The following is an 18,226-nucleotide window of genomic DNA, read 5'->3' on the forward strand; positions in this document are numbered from 1 at the left end:
GAAGTTGGCTTTCCCCAAGTTAATTATTCTTACTCTAGATTATTCCTTCTCCTTTTCCATAGCTAAGCTAAACCTAACGATATGATGATCATTGACTCCTAAATGTTCCCCTGACTTGGTCCACTTGGCCTACCTTATTCACACAAACCAGGTCTAGAAGTGCCTCCTTTCTTATTGGATTGGAAACATACTGCGGAGAAAATTCTCCTGAACATGCTCTTGGAACTCTTTCCCCTCTCTGCTCTTCACACTGCTTTTATCCCAGTCTATATTTGGAAAATTAAAGACCCTATTATAACTACCCCATAATTCTCGCACTTCTCTGTAATATATTTGCAAATTTGCTACTCTACATCTTTCCCAATAGTTGGTGGCCTATCGACTACACCAAGCAACATAATTGCACCTTTTTTGTTCCATAGTTCTAGCCAAATAGATTATGTCCTTGACCCCTCTGGGACATCCTCTCTCTCTCCAGCACTGCAATATTCACCTTAATCAATACTACCACCCTCCTCCTCTTCTTCCTTTCCTATTGTTCCTGAATACACCTTGTATCCAGGAATATTTAACAACCACTCCTGCCCTTTTTTAGCCATCTCTCTGTTGTAGCCACAACATCGTATATCCATGTGGCTATCAGCACCTGCAACTTATTTACCACACTCCGCACATTCACATATGTGCACAGTAACCCTAACTTAGACTTTATTACTTCCTCCCTTCTGACCCCACCTATTTATTTACTATTTCCTACTCTAGCGCTATCTATCTCACCCAGTATTCTATACACCGTGGTATTCCTCTCTGATATTATCTCATAGTTCCCACACCCCTGCCAAGTTAGTTTTAACCCTCGCCAATAGCATTAACACAAAGAAATCAGTACCAGCTCTGTTTAGGTGCAACCCGTCCGGCCTGTACAGGTCCCATCTCCCCAGAGCTGGTCCCAATGTTCCCGGAATTTAATGCCCTCCATCCTGCACCAAATTTCCAGCCATGGATGAATCCGCTTTATTCTCCTACTTTTATACTCACTTGTGCATAGTACTGCAAGCAATCTGGAGATTACAACTTTTGCAGTTCTGCTTGTGAATTTCCTACCTAGCTCCCTAATTCTGATTGCAGGACCACATCCCTCTTTCTGTCTGTGTTGTCTGTACCGACATGGACCACGACTGCGGGCTGTTCGCCCTCCCCCATTATGGTGCTCTGCCATTCAGTGACATTCTTGACCCTAGCACCAGGGAGGCAACATATCGCCTCGGATTCATGTCTGCAGCCGCAGTAATGCCTATCTGTTCCCCTTACTATCGAAACTCCAATCATCACTGCAAGTCTTCTTCATGCCCCCCTGTACAGCTGAGCTCACCTTGGCGCCATGGACTCAGCACTGGCTACACTCCCTAGATTAAACATCACTTTCATCAGCATTCAGAACTGAATACTGGTTGGAGAGTGAGACGTGCTCAGGTGACTCCTGCACTACCTGCCTGTTTCTTCTTAACTGTCTAGTGGTCACCCATTTCCTCTGTTCCTGCATACTCTGAAGCTGTAGGTTGGCCACAGCTATAAACATGCTATCCACAATGCTCTCAACCTCGCAGATACACTACAGATGTCAGCTCAAGCTCCATTATCCAGAGCTCAAGCTATTGCAACTGATGACACATCCTGCACATATAGTTATCCAGGACACAGGAAGCATTCTGGAGTTCCCACATACCACAGGATGTGCACTTGAGAGCTGTCCTTCCATTCCTCTATTTAATAGAGAATAAACCTTGCTAGTACTAATAAATCTTACTGCTAATAATAAAGCTTACTGTTAAAAAAATGAGAAGGACTCACCAGCTATTCAGTTCCGTGCTGTTGACATCACTTCAATATAGGAAACCTGAATGCTTTACTTAATCCTTACTTTGTTCAAAACATTACCTGAGCATAAAGAAAAATTAGTAATATTTACAATCAATAAAACTGAAATAAAATTGTAATTGTGAAAGTTAATTTTAAAAGAATGTTCATGAACATTAGATGATGAGAATGCCTTTTAAAAGTGAAGTTACTTTTCCTCATTAGTGAAAAATAAATTAAGTTAAAAATGCAAATGGCCTTGTAAAATTAGAAGAAAATGTTTGGATGTTGCTTGAAATTTAGTGCAAGGTTAAGGATTCCTTACCTTATTTGTTGATTTTGCTTTCACCCATAGCAGAATTTAGGGAATGCTTACAGTTTCCTCTGGAAATTGTAAATACCCATTCATCTGGGAGCTCAGATTTTTCCTGTAGTCTATAAGGTGCTATACATAGACAAAAGTAAATACAAAGAAACATTGCAGTTGTGTTGTTTAATTTAGTATCAACCAATTCTGTCTGTTAAAAGCTCCATACATAGTGTTATGGCATCTGATAAAATTGTTTGGCCAAACAATAATTAACACATGGCTGGTAACTATGAAAGAAAAATCTAAATCCATCATGATAAATCTCCTTCACAGCAGTAAGCAACACTATAAAGCAGCGGGAGACAAAAGGAATGTAGGAATCATCCAGACAACACACCTGACAAACAAAACAGGCAGCAATTGAAAACAGCAGATAATAAACGTTGAAAGGTAACAGCTAAGAAAACCAGACAGTCATTATACCAGTTGAATATTCTCATCCACTGCTAATTTTCCATCATGGGCAGAATTTTCAGTTTGACGTGCGGGGAGGGGTCCCACACGTCCACGTGTAAAATGATGCGCCATCACGGTTTTTCACTGGACGGGCGCACGATGAAGTTCAACGCGTACCCACCATTAATTAACAGGCTGGTTAATTCATCAATCGACGGCGATTTTTAGGTGCCCGTGCGATCTTCGGGCAGGCGTGTAAGAGACTTTTCTATGGGCCTCACCCAAGGGCACGATAGGAGGGCTCAGTGGGGTTGTCAATCTGCTTTGTGGAGTATTTATTGGAGAAAGTATTTTAAACTTGCCTGTGTGATCTGCAGCTGTTCAGAACTAATTCCAGCAGCTTTCTGTCTACTTTGAACCTTCAGGTCAACACTCTGCAGTTGGTAATCTTTAGTGGGCCTGCAGCTTTCCGGAGGCCTCCTCTTTGCCTGGTTATGGGATCTGACATGTCTAGTGGAGGCAGCTCCTCTGAGGAGGAAGGGAGGGCTAGAAGGAGGAGGAGACCACAAGTGCACATTCAGCCTCCAGGGGAGCCATCTTTGGGAGTACAGGCGCAGGCAAAATGGGTGCAGGGCCAACAGGTAGTCCAAAGAGGAAGGGGCCACAAAAGGCACCACTATCCTGCTGCCAGGATATACAGGTGGCAAAGCAGCTACCTCAATATGACTGAGGTGCAGTGCCCAAGGAGGCTCTGACTGTCAAGGGAGACAGTCAACTACATCTGTCAGATGATTGGCCCTGAGATCTCTCCTAACTGCATAGGCGGACATCCCATGCCAGCGGCTCTGAAGGTCACAGTTGCCCTCAACTTCTATGCCTCTGGCTCCTTCCAGGGCTCAGTGGGTGACCTTTGCAGTGTTTCCCAATGAGCTGTCCACACTTGTGTCAAGCAGGTCACAGATGCTCTGTTCAAGTGTGCATTGACCTTCATCCACTTCCGCTGGGACCTGGCAAGCCAGACACAGCGGGCCAGAGGCTTTGTGGCCATTGCTGGCTTCCCCCCGCGTCCAGGGTGCAATCGACATATGGCCATCAAGGCGCCAGCAGGTGAGCCCGGTGCCTTTGTCAACAGGAAAGGCTTCCACTCCATGAATGTGCAGTTAGTGCGTGGGCACAGGATGCTGATTCTGCAAATCTGTGCAAGGTACCCAGGCAGCTCCCCCGACACCTACATCCTCAGACACTCCCAGGTGCCAGGGCTCTTCAGTGCTCCAGCCTGGCTTGATGGATGGCTGCTGGGTGACAAGGGCTATCCCCTCAGAAAGTGGCTCATGACACCTCTCCGCATCCAATATCAGAAGCTGAGCAGCGATACAATAGGAGCCATGCCTCCACAATGTCTGTGGTGGAGAGAGCCATCGGTCTTCTCAAGATGCATTTCCGATGCCTGGACCACTCAGAGGGCGCACTCCAGTACCCTCCAGATCGTGTGTCAGTGATAGTGGCTGGATGCTGCACTCTCCACAATCTTGCCCTGGAAAGGGGGGATGCAGTGGACGATGAAGACGTCGACGCAGTGTCTGCGGCTACACACGATGAGTCCAGCAGTGAGTCTGAGGATGAGCATGCACAGGGGAATGCTGAGGGGCTAGGTGCTGACCCAGGAATACACCAAGGAGGCAGGGCCACCCGGGAGACTTTCATCGAGCGAACCTTCAGCTAGCTCAACGCAAATGTATCAGCAGGACCAGCCTTGCCTGGCGCTTCCATATTCAGCACCTAAGTGCAAAATCTGCCAGGTCATCAGCAGAAACTAAGGGCCTTGGACATAAATTTGAATGTCCAAACAAACACTCATGACAATTCTCTTAAACATACACATGCAGAACAAATGAACCACCCTCAGCCATGGTAACACGTCTGATTTTTATTTTAAACAGCAGATGATCTCACAATTCCAAAACAAAACTTTAAGCAAGCAACAAAAAATTATAAGGATCTAACCTCGGGCCAACATAAAAGCACCAGTGAGAAACCTCTGGTGTGCCTAAGGTGCCTTATGTTTTTGTTTATGGGTGCTGCCCCATCACTCGGAGTGGCATCCGAGACAGCCTGCTGACTCTGCTGTCCTGTTGGCCTCAGTGACCTTGGCGGTCGTCCTCTGGCCCGTGGAGCCTGTGCTGGGCCCACCTGGGAGGGAGCTGCCAATTGCACAGCTGGCATCTCCCCAGTCATCGCAGCTTCACCGGATGAAGTGGTCACTGGGATGGGGCGGAGCAGCTGCCTGTCATATCTGTGGGCTCCTCTCATGACAACCCTCATCTGGATTGCCATGAGAGGAGCCCGCAGATACGATAGGCAGCTGCTGCGCCAATGTGAGGTCGCCTCAGACTGCCCTGCTCACCGTGGATGGATGGGCAACGAGTTGGGAAACTTGAAGCCCACACCATCTCCCACATTGGCACTGACCAGCTGTGACCACTGGCGCTGTGAGAGCTTGCAGGTCCGAGTTTAACCCCGGGAGAACCTGATTGTTTTCCTGGAGGCGCCTCTCCATGGAGGAAGCATGGCGCTCTGCCATGAGGCTAAGTGCATCAGTGATGCTCCACGTGGACTCCTCCACCAAGGACATCAAATGAAGCACAGCCTCATGGATCACACCCAGATGGTCCTGCACACCTGGCCGCATTTCCTGCAGCTGCTGCATCGCGGACGACTCCAGAGGCACATCATCACGGCCTGAATCACCATGTGCCTGGTCCCCTGCAATCCTTCAACTTCTGGCGCCATCAGCACTCTCTGTCTCTACCAGCTCCTCCAGTGACTGTGAAGTGCTCTCTCTGCTGCGCTGCGGGACACTAGCCGATATTCCAATGCCCACCAAGGTGCTAGAATCCATGCTGGTGCCTGCCTCACAGAAATGGTGTGACGCAAGTGACACTTGAGTGCCCTCGGGTGTGAGTGCTCCTCCTGCCGGCCATGCTCTGATGATGCTGAAATGAACAACAAGGATAATGGATCAGTTAGCGTGCACACAGTGACACACTTCATCCCTTTCCACCTGGCTCATATGTGCTCAACCCTCCAGAACCAATGGACACGAACATTGGTGGGGTGGCAAATAGTGAGGAGGAGAGCCTTACTTTACAGACGGATATAGATGGCCTGGTCAGATGGGCTGGTGAGTGCCAAATGGAATGTAATGTGGATGAGTGTGAGGTCATGCACTTGAGCAGGACAAACAAGGCACGGGAATACATGATGAATGGTAGGACTGTGGGGAGTAACGAGGATCAGAGGGACCTTGATGTGCATGTCGACTGGTCCCTTAAGGTAGCGGGACAGGTACATAAGGTGTTTAAAAGGCAAATGCCACACTTGCCTTTCTTGGCTGAGGCATAGAACATAGGAGCAGGGAGGTAATGTTCCAAATGCAGAAAATGCTGCCTAGGCCACAGCTATAGTTCTCCGTGCAGTTCTGAAATGCGCATTACGGGAGGGATGTGATTGGAGTGGAGAGAGTGCAGTGGTCATTGACCAGGATGCTGGCTGGGCTGAAGAGTTTGAGGAGAGCTAGCATAGACTAGGGTTATATCTCCTGGAGCAGAGGAGATTGAGAAGTGACATGATTGAGGTGTATAAACTTATGAGGGGCATAGGGTCAACAGAAAGGAATTTTTCCCCTTGGCGGAGGGATCAGTAACCAGGTGGCATAGGTTTAAGGTAAGGGGTGTGAGTTTACAGGGGATATGATGAGCAACTTTTGCACACAGAGGATGTTGTGAATCTGGAACGCACTGCCTGAAAGGTGGTAGATGCAGAAACCCTCCTAACATATAATAAGTATTTGGATGTGCACTTGCGATGCCATGGCATACAAGGCTATGGGCATAGTGCTGGGAAATGGGAGTAGAAGAGTTAGGTACGTGTTTGAGCTGTGCATCTTTGAAGGGCCGAAGGACCTTTCTCTGTGCTGCACACCACTGTATCTATCACTCTGTGACCGAGCAACGTTGCAACAATAACAAATTACACAATCATCAATGCTATGGCTGTTGGGAGGATATTGCGGATCTCACTGTTGGCCTCAAATACCTGGTCGTTCCACCCCAGTCTCCCCAACACCAGTTAACCTGGGTGCTTGGCGCCTCTCAAGCTCAAGGGCCTCCTGCTCGAAGCAGCTCTTAACATGAGGAGGTGAGCCTGGCCGCCTCCAGTGATCGAACGCTCTGACACATTATGAGCATCCTTCTGCTGAGAAAGAAAGAACACCAATTATTGTGACTATTTGCACATGCACTCTGCACATGCACACCACACCTCAACTGCAGTGGGCCATATCAGGCCTCCAGTGCCTTCCCTCCCTGCTACTGCTGATCATTCACACAAAGATAGTACGCCTGCTCCCAACACTCCCAACAGCCACTTGGACAGATGCTGCGTGCATCACTTTAGGAACCACACGGTTTTTGCTCCCATAGCAAGGAAGCACAACTACGTGCAGCGGCGAGGGCAGCAGATGGTTCTTGGCCCCGGCACCTTGAGGCTCCTCTTCCATCATCTCATCACCCTGAATAGGGTATGTCTTGGAGTTCTGAGTATATGCGTGGTTGCATCTCCTGCAGGTTGCCCCCAGATTAGTCATATGCGACTAAGAACAGCACATGGTGCGGGGGAGAACTCATCTCCTCATGGACCACCCAGACTAATCTAAGCATGGGCACTATCTGCTTGCCCACCTAGCATAGGAAAAATGCCCAACATGATTCAATGCAGTCATGACAGTAAGACTTGGGGGGTGCCTCAAAGGCTAAGGCTACCTGCTGCGTTAAATGTCGAATGCCAACATAGTACTCACCCTTTCAGAGCACAACAAATCGTTGAAGCGCTTATGGCACTGGATCCAGGTGCGCCTACACCATGTCGCGGGAGCTCACAACTCCACCACCTCCTCCCAGGCACGTCTGGTCATGGGGGGGGGGCCTCCTCCTCCAATCCTGGGGGACTATCACCTCCTGCCGTGCTGCCACATCCTCGAGGAGGGGAGCAAGGCATTCATCTGAAAAGCGAGGGGCGCACTGGCCCTCCGCTGGCCTACCCTACAGCCTGTTCCTGGCTCCTGTGGCAGACCCTGCAGCCTGGCCTGCTCCCCTGCCCTTCCCTCCAGCCTGGCCTGCTCAGCCAACCCCCTGTGGTGCGCCCTTGAAATGGCCATTGTCACCAGACTGCAGAAGGCTGCCAGGCCTTCTTTTAAACAGACTGCCGGGTCACCATTGGACCCAGCGGTCTGTGCATGCCCACGGGAGTCGGCAAATACGCTGGGCGGACCTGCCCGCACATGCTTTCCGCCCCCCCACCCCCACAAAAATGGAAAATTCTGCCCCATGGGTTTCTTGTTGATCCAAAAGCCCTGAAATTAGTGCCTTGCACTTGTGAGGTTTCTCAGTACTGAACCTGAAAACCTGAACATTCACACACTTTTTAAAGAAAACATTGGTCCCAAAAAATATCTAGAATATTTCTCAGAAGCTCCACAAAAAACCAGGCATATCCAGGCCAAACAGAGAATTGGCAAATCTACAAATTTGGATTAATTTCAGAATTGTAGATGATTCACAAGACAGACTGAGAAAAGGCTATCCAGTTTGTCAAAGTTAATTGTTCTAGTATTCTAAGTCTTCTATGCTAGAATAGTAGCTTGGTTTGGAGATTCCTAAATCTGTCACATGACAAAAATATCTTTTAAGATATGTTTTGTAATGGCGATATATCACAATCTTATGTTTGTTCAGCAGAAAGATCAATTTTAATTTTCTCATCCATTGTACAATAGATTAAATATTTGTGTAAATCTTTGACTACCTCTTTTTTCTTCAGCCTTTTGTCTTAATTTTAGTTTTATCTACAGACTTGATGACTTTACAATTGGTTTCAGCATTCAGATTAACACATAGATTAAAATAACAGCCCTTGGTAACCAGGACAGGATGGTGTATTCAGAGTGCAGTCTGACCAGAAAACCAAAAAATTTGATCATTATCTCCTCACATCTGTATGTTATTGTTTTGACTGTTCAATGTCTTATTGGATTTATTGATTGCTGTTCTGTAATATTTGGGCATTTTTCACACTCAGCCTACCAGGAGTCCAAAGTCTCTTTCAGCTATATCCTTAGCTATTTAAATGGAATAAGGCATGTTGCCTTTTTTTTTCATCTGTGTATCACTTTATATTTGCCTGAGTTAAATTTAAAATGCCATGGGGGGGTGGGGGGGGGGGTCAGAAAATGATCCACTCATTCCAGAGAACCCATCCCCGACCTTCTCTTTTAACCACAGCTAGTCCAGTTAAGATTCTTGTCTATAGTGACTCCCAAGTTGTTGAGGGTGGCTGACTTGGCAATAGTGGTGCTGTTAAAGGTCAGGAAAAGGTTGTTGAGCTTTCCCTTGTTGGAGATAGCCGTTGTCTAGTACTTAAATCATGCAATGTTACCTACCACTTCGCAGCCCAAGCTTGAATGTTACCCAGGTCCTGCTGTTGCTTGACATGGGCTGCTTCATTATTAGAGATGTCAATGGAACTGCACACAATGGAATTATCAGTGAACAAGGCAAGTGTGATCCTAACAAGTCTATTCAGTATCTGCAACAGAAATACCAGATAGATTTGATACAGTGGACAGTTTAATAGAAGATGCCAATCTTTACCTGACAACACTGTTCCCTAGATTTATGATGGAGTTGTGTAATAATGTCTGTATTCAATTTAATTAATTCAACTAACATGTTGCTCTTCTAATTTTAACAAATTCTCTTACAAAGCTTTTTAGCAATTAATTTTAAAGCTTTGACCACATCCATAAGGACCTATAGGGAAAACCAAATATAGTGCATCTGCTGTCAGAAACCAGCCTTGAAAACCATAGTAACCAAACTTTCTTTGTCAGTTTCTCGGTCAATAAAATTAGACCTGCAATTAATACCCCTGGAAATCTAATGACTAAAAGCCTGACTTCGAGTAATAAGAGCCTTCCATTAGCGTATACCATTTGAAATCTATGTAGGGGCATGTTGCTATAGTAACCGAGGTATTGGTTAAAGGTACAAGTTATGTGCTATTGTACAGCCATGGCAGAAAGATTTATCAGGGTCAGCTATGTTTGACAGGCCATATGACCCTGAACCCCTTGTTAATAACTTACTGGCCATTGACTCTTATAGTTATTGACTGTATTGAAGTGTAACTCAAAAGCATAGTGGAAGTGGTAGAGTCTAGAGCCTTTCATTATTGCTGCACATGACAACATTCGATAATACATGAACTAGCAAAGAGTAAAATCAGGTCTTAAGAGAGAGAAAGTAGAGCCTACTCTTTACATTCTACTTTTTTTTGTTTCCATTTTTTTCTTTGTTTACATTCAGAATCTGTCTCTAAACATAGCTTTAGCAATTTAGTTGTCCTAGATAGTCCAGACACTAGGATTGTTAAACTCATAAGTGTAACCATAAAGAACTAGAGTACTAACTATAATAAGCAAATCTTGAAGAATTTTAAAAGCCATATTAGATTGGAATAGAAATATAAAGGGAAAGTCCTCTAACCTAAGAAGATGGAGCCAGGAATTGCTAGCTGGCGGTACATAAGTCTCTAAAAGACACTAAGCGGTGACTTGTAATTTTCCAAGGTCAGCTTATTTGAGTAATTAGTGTGAGCCCCCAGTACAACTTTGGCCATATTGAGCCTAATAAGGGTTGTGAAAATTCTAGCTAGCAACTCGGGAATGTGCTCATTTAAAGGTAAATGGCTGCATGCAACAGTAATTATTGTTTCAACCTTATAATGGTTCAAAATAGATTTTAAATATTTGTCCACCTTTGCCAAGACTGTGGAGGAGGAATTAAGTTCCAAGCAAGAGTAATGTGAACACAAACCCAATGTGAAGTCCTGAAATAAATTTTCTAGGTAAGCAAGAGTGGTACAACCCCTCGTTTGATGCGGGCAAAACTGTCATACTGCTGCATAAAATGGTGAGCGAAGGGTTTGCCATACCAAGGCATTCACCACAAGGAACACCTGTATATCATGTCTGTTAGCAGTTTGTCACCAGGCTCGAATTACCAAAAGTAGAAAACTTCAAGTGATATGGTAAGACAGCAAACAGTATTAATTAATCATGCCAAAGACCCTGACACACAGGATGGCTTGCAGGTTGAACACATGTCTGCCATAAGTGCTCCTTCAGCTTAGATTTCTAAGCTATCTTCCAGCTTGCATTACAAGATGTCACAAAATTGAAGGGAACAGGTCCCAGATGGTAAGGGGCTTACAAGTCACAGGGCTCCCGTGGGGAAAGCCGTTCTTGACATCATGACCTAAAATTCAAAAATGTGGGTACAGGGTGCACAGGGGCCAGTGCTAGCTTATGAATGAATTGGCCATTGGCAAAGGTAATTTTGGGCCTCAGGCATCATTATCAGTGAGCCAGAAAGTTGCGTACAACCTAATCGGCATCATTAGATGGCTCAGAGAAGAAGTATAGAAGATTGTAGGTCCTTATTGACACATGGAGTGGGAACCTCAGAGGAAAAAAGAGTTGGAGCTGTTCTCTTATTTCCCAGTTTTTACTGGTGTTCCATTTTAAGGTATACATGGCCAGCTCGGACCAGTGTTCTTATTTCCCAGTTTTTACTGTTTTTTCATCTGGGAATGACTGGGAAATGAGCAACCAGGAAGTGGTGGAGGGGGCAATCGGGAGAGAGAGTAATGGTGGCCGGGATCGGCTAGAGTGAGTAGCACACAGCGGCGATTGGGAAGGGTGAGTGGTGATCAGGATCAGGAAGGTAGCAAAGACGATTCTTGAGTTTGTTGTCACAATAGGGATTGTGTTCAATGTCTTAATCAGGGTGGGTGAAATAGTAGCTATCAACAGCCAACATGGTTTGTATATGGAACTGCTTCAGATTCAGGTCAGTAAGTTTTAAAATCTTAGTTAAAAACAAAAAAACTGCGGATGCTGGAAATCCAAAACAAAAACAGAATTACCTGGAAAAACTCAGCAGGTCTGGCAGCATCGGCGGAGAAGAAAAGAGTTGACGTTTCGAGTCCTCATGATCTTTCGACAGAACTTGCGTTTGAAATATTTCAACTCTTTCTTGGACTCGAACGCAAGTTCTGTCGAAGGATCATGAGGACTCGAAACGTCAACTCTTTTCTTCTCCGCCGATGCTGCCAGACCTGCTGAGTTTTTCCAGGTAATTCTGTTTTTGTTTTAAAATCTTAGTGTTTGTTGTGGCCTCCAGCAGTCCTTTTAAGTCCTTTTAGGCTGCATGTAAATTTGATTTTTCTGAATGCAGTTGGCCTGGCACTGACCACTGACTATATTCAGGGCATGGGAACACCACCAACTGCAAATTTCCTCCCAAGCCACGCACTATCTTGATTTGGAACTATATCACCATTTCTTCACTGTCACTGGTTCAAAATCCTGGAACTCTCTCCCAAACAACACTGTAGGTATACCTACACCACATGGACTACAGCAGTTCAAGGGGGCAGCTCACCACCACCTTCTCAAGGGTAACCAGGGATGGGCAATAAAAACATAGACCTAGTTAGCATCACCCAAGTCCCGTGAAAGAATTTTTAAAAATTACAGAGGAGACTTCAAACGGGGATTAACTCCCTTATTTGAATTTATGTTTTGATTTTGGTCTTATTCACTGATGAGGCATTGACACTAAAACCCACAAAATTGAAGTAGTACTAACTAGCAAATACGCAATTTGGAGTGCGGTTGGAATAATTGGCTGGATTTCCAATTTTGAGTCACCTGTGGCCCACAGACCATAGTTCAGACACCTGTGCCCTGCTACCAACTCTCTATAATATGTAATAATACACTAAGGCCTGAATTTTTTAGTTGGCAGGCGGGGCTCGGTAAGAGCGGGCATGGATATTCGGGAACCTGGTTGCCACCTGAGATCGGGTGTACACCGCGATTTTACGCGGGCGGGCCAATGAAGGCCCACCCAGGGGGAAGGGAAGGGCGGGAGCAGGAGGCCAATGTCCGTCGGTTCTGATGGCATCCCAGCGGCCTATTCAAAAACGGCACAGGCAGCCGTCCTAAGGCTGCCATTGACTTCACTCATAAGCGAGCAGGGCAGGCGGAAGGGCAGATCAGCAGGGCAGTTGGGTCCGAGGCTTTCCGATGAGTGCCTCGCTGCCTTCCTGGAGGAGGTGGCAGCACGCCAGGATATCCTTGTCCCAAGGGACAGGAGGAGGCGCTCCCCCCCGACCTAACCAAAAATGCCAGGGAAGAGGTGGCATCACGGGTCAGCTCTCATGATGTGGTGAGGCGCACATGAGTCCAGTGCCCCAAGCGGTTTAGTGACCTCCTGAGATCGGGAAGGGTGAGCACCGTGTTGGCATGGGTCACTTAGCACAGCAGTTAGGCTGCCCCCCCACCCCCACACCTCACAGTTCTTAGAGTGTGAGTGGCAAACGTCATGGAGGCCGCATCTGGGCAAGGGGGTCAGCCCTGGCTGCTTGGAATGAGTGCTTTGTGGCTCCAGGGTCACGAGTCAGCTGAGCCCTGCAAAGTTTTCCTCAGGCGGGGTTGGCCAGGCTGCAATGGCAACAGGGTGGCCTATTCAATGCCTCTCTCTCCTTTCAGGAGAAGACATCCCACAATAATGCAGAGAGGCTGCGGACTGGCGGAGGGCCGCCCCAACTTCTAATCTTGACCAGATACGAGCAGGAGGCCCTGGAGCCGAGAGGCAGTGGTGAGGTTAAGGTAGCACAGGGGAGGTAAGAGTGCTGTGCACCGAGGTCACAATGTCTGTCATTGCAAACATTCCATTGTTGACTGTATATTGATTTCCACCTCCAACATGGGATCCTCATTGATAATGGAAAGATGAGGGCACCCTAATCCGGGTGCCAGGCATGCACATTAACAGTGTAACTACTTCAACTAATCAAATGTCCTTGTTCTTCCTTTCAGGCTCACCAGAGCACCCTCGGTATCAGGAGCCTGAAGGACCAACACTCACCCCTGAGGGCACATATGATATGAATGCACTGGTGTCACACCCTCTCAGCCAGGCAGGCACCAGTGCAGATACCAGCACTTCGGTGGGCATTAGATCGGCAGATAGTATGTCGGTGCACAGTGGTGAGGGCACTTCACATTTGCTTGAGGTGCAGACAGAGGCAGAGAGTGCCCAGGGTGCTGGCAATCAGAGGACTGCTGGGGACCAGGAACATGCTCAGATGGTGGTTGATGGTGTGCCTCTAAAGTCTTCTCTGCGGCAGCAGATGCTGGAAGTCCATGATGGAGGAGTCCATGTGGAGTATGAGCAATGCAATAACTCTCATGGCCCAGTGCACTATCTCCTCCATGGAGAAAGTGAAGACTCTAATGGGCAGGCTCCTCCAGGAGCTGAATCTGGGGTTCCAGGAGATGCGCTCAGACCTGCAAGCCCTCACACCGGCAATGACCTCAGGTGGTCAGTGTCAGTGTGGGAGATGGATTGGGTACCCAGTATCCCATCTAGGTGCCCATCCATCAGTGGGTGAGCAGGGAGGTCCAAAGCGACCTGACATTGGCACACGAGCTGCTTGTCGTCTCTATGGGTTCCTCTCCAGGCGCTCCATACGACAGCAGCAGCCCTTCCGCTCTCTACCAGTGACCATGGCATCCGATGAGGCTGCGGCGACTGGGGAGATGCCAGCTGTGCCACTGGCCGCTCCCTCCCAGGCGGGGCCAGCACAGGCTCTACAGGCCAGAGGACGCCCGCCAAGGTCATCAAGGCTAACAGGACAGCAAAGTGAGCAGGCCGTCTCCAATGCTGGTGCCAGCGAGGGGGGAGCACTGAGACATAGCACCCGCAAATGTAAACAAAAAGCACCTTAGGCACAACACGGGCTTAACACTGGTGTTTTTCTTTTGCCCCACTTTTAAGTTATTGTTAAGTTGGTGTGATGTTGAACACCTTTTCATTTATTTTGATTTCTGTATGCCAAGCTGCAAAAACAGTAAATGTGTTTGTTCTCAACAAGCCTTTGGGTGCTTCATTAGTTCTGCAGGTGAAGGGAAACCCGTGATGTTATGAATGATTTGTTTGTCATTGAGCTTTATTGAAATGGTACATAGTGCATGTTGTTGACCAAGCAAATGTTGTTCTCAGGTATCGAGTATGGAGCCTGCAGTCCTGCCAGGTGGTAGTGGTTCATCTTTGGTTGGCTAGCTGAAGGAGTGTTGGATCAAAGCCTCCTGAGTTTCCCTGCCTCCCTGGAGGTTGCCCAGGTCAGCGACTATCCCCTCAGCATTCTCATGAGCATGCTTGTCCTCAGACTCACTACTGGACTCATCGTGTGCTGCCAGAGCTGCTGCGTCAATATCTTCTTCCTCCACTGCGTTCCCCCCTTTCCAGTGCCAGACTGTGGAGAGCGCAGCATGTAACCACTATCAGTGACACATGATCTGGGCGATATTGGAGTGCACCCCATGAACGGACCGGGCATCGGAAGCACATCTTGAGAAGACCAATGGTTCTCTCTATCACCGCCCTTGTGGAGGCGTGTCTCCTATTGTACCCCTGCTCGGCCTCTTTTTCTGGATGGCGGAGAGGCGTCATGAGTCACCTTTTGAGAGGATAGCACTTGTCGCCCAACAGCCATCCACTCAGCTGGGCTGGAGCACTGAAGAGCCTCGGCACCTGGGAGTGCCTCAGGATGTAAGCATCATGGGAGTTGCCTGGGTACCTTGCACAGACTTGCAGAATCTGTATCCAATGGTCATACACTATCTGCACCTTCATGAAGTGGAATCCCTTCCTGTTGACCAAGGCACCGGGCTCACCTGCTGCTGTCTTGATGACCACATGTGTGCATTGATTACACCCTGGATGCAGGGGAACCCTGCAATCACGGCAAAGCCTCTGGCTCACTCTGCCTGGCTGGCCTTGTCCCAGCGGTAGTGAATGAAAGTCAATGCAGGCTTAAACGGAGCATTTGTCACCAGCTTGACACAACTGAGAACACTGATTGGGAGACTCCACAAAGACCACCCACCAACCCCTGGAAAGAGCTGGAGGCATAGAAGTTGAGGGCCACCGTGACCTTCAGAGCCATTGGCATGGAGTGTCCACACACACACAGTTGGAGCTGATCTCAGGCCCAATCATCTGATAGATGAAGGTCACAGTGTCCCTTGAGAGGCGGAGCCTGCTTCAGCATTGCACCTCAGACATATTGAGGTAGCTGCATTGCTGCATATTAATACTGGCAGCAGGATAATGGCGTCTAATGCAGCCCCTTCCGCCTTGCACTTCCTGTTGGCCCTGCACCCCTTGAGCCTGCGCCTGTCCTCCCAAAGGTGGCTCCCCTAGAGGCTGATTAGGGACACCTGGCCTCCTCTACCTTCTGGCCCTCTCTTCCTCCTCGGAGGAGGTGCGTACACTAGAGACCCCAATCCCCATTCCCAGGGTAAGGGAAGTCTGTCTGATACCTGGAAGGTCCCAAGTGTTATGACTCCTCCCGAGTCCTGAACTGTTATTTCTGTCAAAGCAGTTCTGAAGCGAAATGAAGTCCTGTTCACACAAGCAAGTAGCTGTAAGTAATAATCCAAAATTCTAACAACTCGCATTAGCGAGCCCACTCACCCCTCTTATCCTGCCTGCCCGTTGCGCCTGTGCAATGCCCTGAAAATCGCACGGGCTGCGTAAAATCGATTTCACTTGCTGCCTCAAGGGCCTTAACTGGCCCGTTAATTAATGGCGGGCGTGCCTCCAAACTCATAATGCACCCACCTTCCGAAATATCACGATGGCGCGCTGTGACATCGGGACGTACGCCGACGCCTTCACGTGTCATTTTGTGCACATGCGTGTCAAGCCCGCCCCCACACACTGACTAAAAAATCCGGCCCTGAGTGAAAACATGTTTCACAGGAGCGTGCAAAAAGGGAATTATTTTGCAAGTACAAAACAGAATTAGAAGAGGCTTAAATGTCATACATTCAGTTTAGTTCACTTCCTCTGTCTTTACATTGCAGTGGAAACTGGCAAAACTCCTTCATGCTAACTGACTCTGAACATGCATGCAATAGTTTCAAATAATTTTCAAAACATAGGGCTGCGTTTTATGGGCACCCCCGGCAGGAAAACAGGCAGGTGGACCCGTAAATTAGGGCATGCCTGCCACTAGTCAGGCCTCCCTAACCCCGCCACAATTTTATAGGCCACAAAGGAGGCATCAGGTGGGCTGCCCAGCCGTGTCCCAATTAAGGCCCTTCAGTGGGCAATTAAAGCCCAATCTTTAAAAAATTCTTTCACAGGATGTGGGCGTCGCTGGCTAGGCCAGCATTTATTGCCCATCCCTCATTGCCCTTGAGCTGTGGTGAGGCGGTGAGCTGCCTTCTTGAACTGCTGCAGGCCATCTGGTGCAGGTACACCCACTGTGCTTTTAGGGAGTTAGTTCTAGGATTTTGACCCAGTGACAGTGAAGGATAGGTAAAGATATGTTACATTCATCTGTCACTACATTAAAGGGCAATCGCCTGAAAAAGGTAAAGTGAGGTGAGACGGCCATGTGGAGGTGCAGTCGTCCCCAAAATTTATGCTGGGGTGTGGGGATTCAGTATATAATCCAGCTCAAAAAAGTTGACTTGGAAGCTTACACCTCAGTTAAAATAAACTGTAACTTTGGTATCTGTGTAAGAGACAAGTGTGTTGGTGAGCTGACGGCAGAGTCTCTGTATTCTTTTTTAATTTTAATTTAAGATTTTCAAAATGTGCTCTCTCCAGACACAACTGCAACCTGACTGTCATGTAGCATACAAACAAATCCAAACTGATTAACTGATTACTAGTAACACAGGTGTTGTCTTTTTCCAAACTTACAAGGATGCCTGGGAAGGCTCTCTGTTTCTGAACTTTCTCCAGCGGAGTGCTAATGCAGCCCTCGGACCTTTATATGTATGAGACAGCTTTGCTGCCAATTTCGGTGACATCTAGATCATGGAATTCGATCGTTAAAGGAACTCATGGTAGCTTTGAAGAGATTTCTTAACTCAGGGTGAAGTTGATTAACTGATTGCTCTAAGAACTGTTCTTATGGGTGGGAAGCACACAGCTCACCGACACTTTGGCCTGAATTTTTCCCCCATTAGGCGGGCTTGGCAAGGGTGGGTGTGGGCGGAGCTGACCGCTGCCCGCGATCGGTTCGGAACCACGATTTCACACGGGTGAGCCAATTAAGGCCCTCCCAGTGTGGATCGGGAACAGTAGCGCTGAGTGCTACCTATGCAGGTGGGGGGGGGTGGGGAGGAGGGAGATTCGGGTCCAGCACGCAGTTTGGGCATGTGTGTGAAAGAGCACTTCTATCTCCCTGAGGCAGCTCCTTGCCTCAGGGAGATTGAAGTGCTTTTTAAAGAGATTATTAAAAACCTTAATGAAACATGTCCCCTCATGTGACTGTGTCACATGAGATGGGACATTTTTTTTCAAAAAAAATTTTTATTCAATTTGTAAAAGCTTTAGGGAACCTTTTCCCACTCGTGGATGAGGTTTCTTAAAATAATGTAATGGTCGCTTGGCCTTT

This window comes from Carcharodon carcharias, chromosome 14, assembly GCF_017639515.1.
Source record: "Carcharodon carcharias isolate sCarCar2 chromosome 14, sCarCar2.pri, whole genome shotgun sequence".
NCBI classification, from domain to species: domain Eukaryota; kingdom Metazoa; phylum Chordata; class Chondrichthyes; order Lamniformes; family Lamnidae; genus Carcharodon; species Carcharodon carcharias.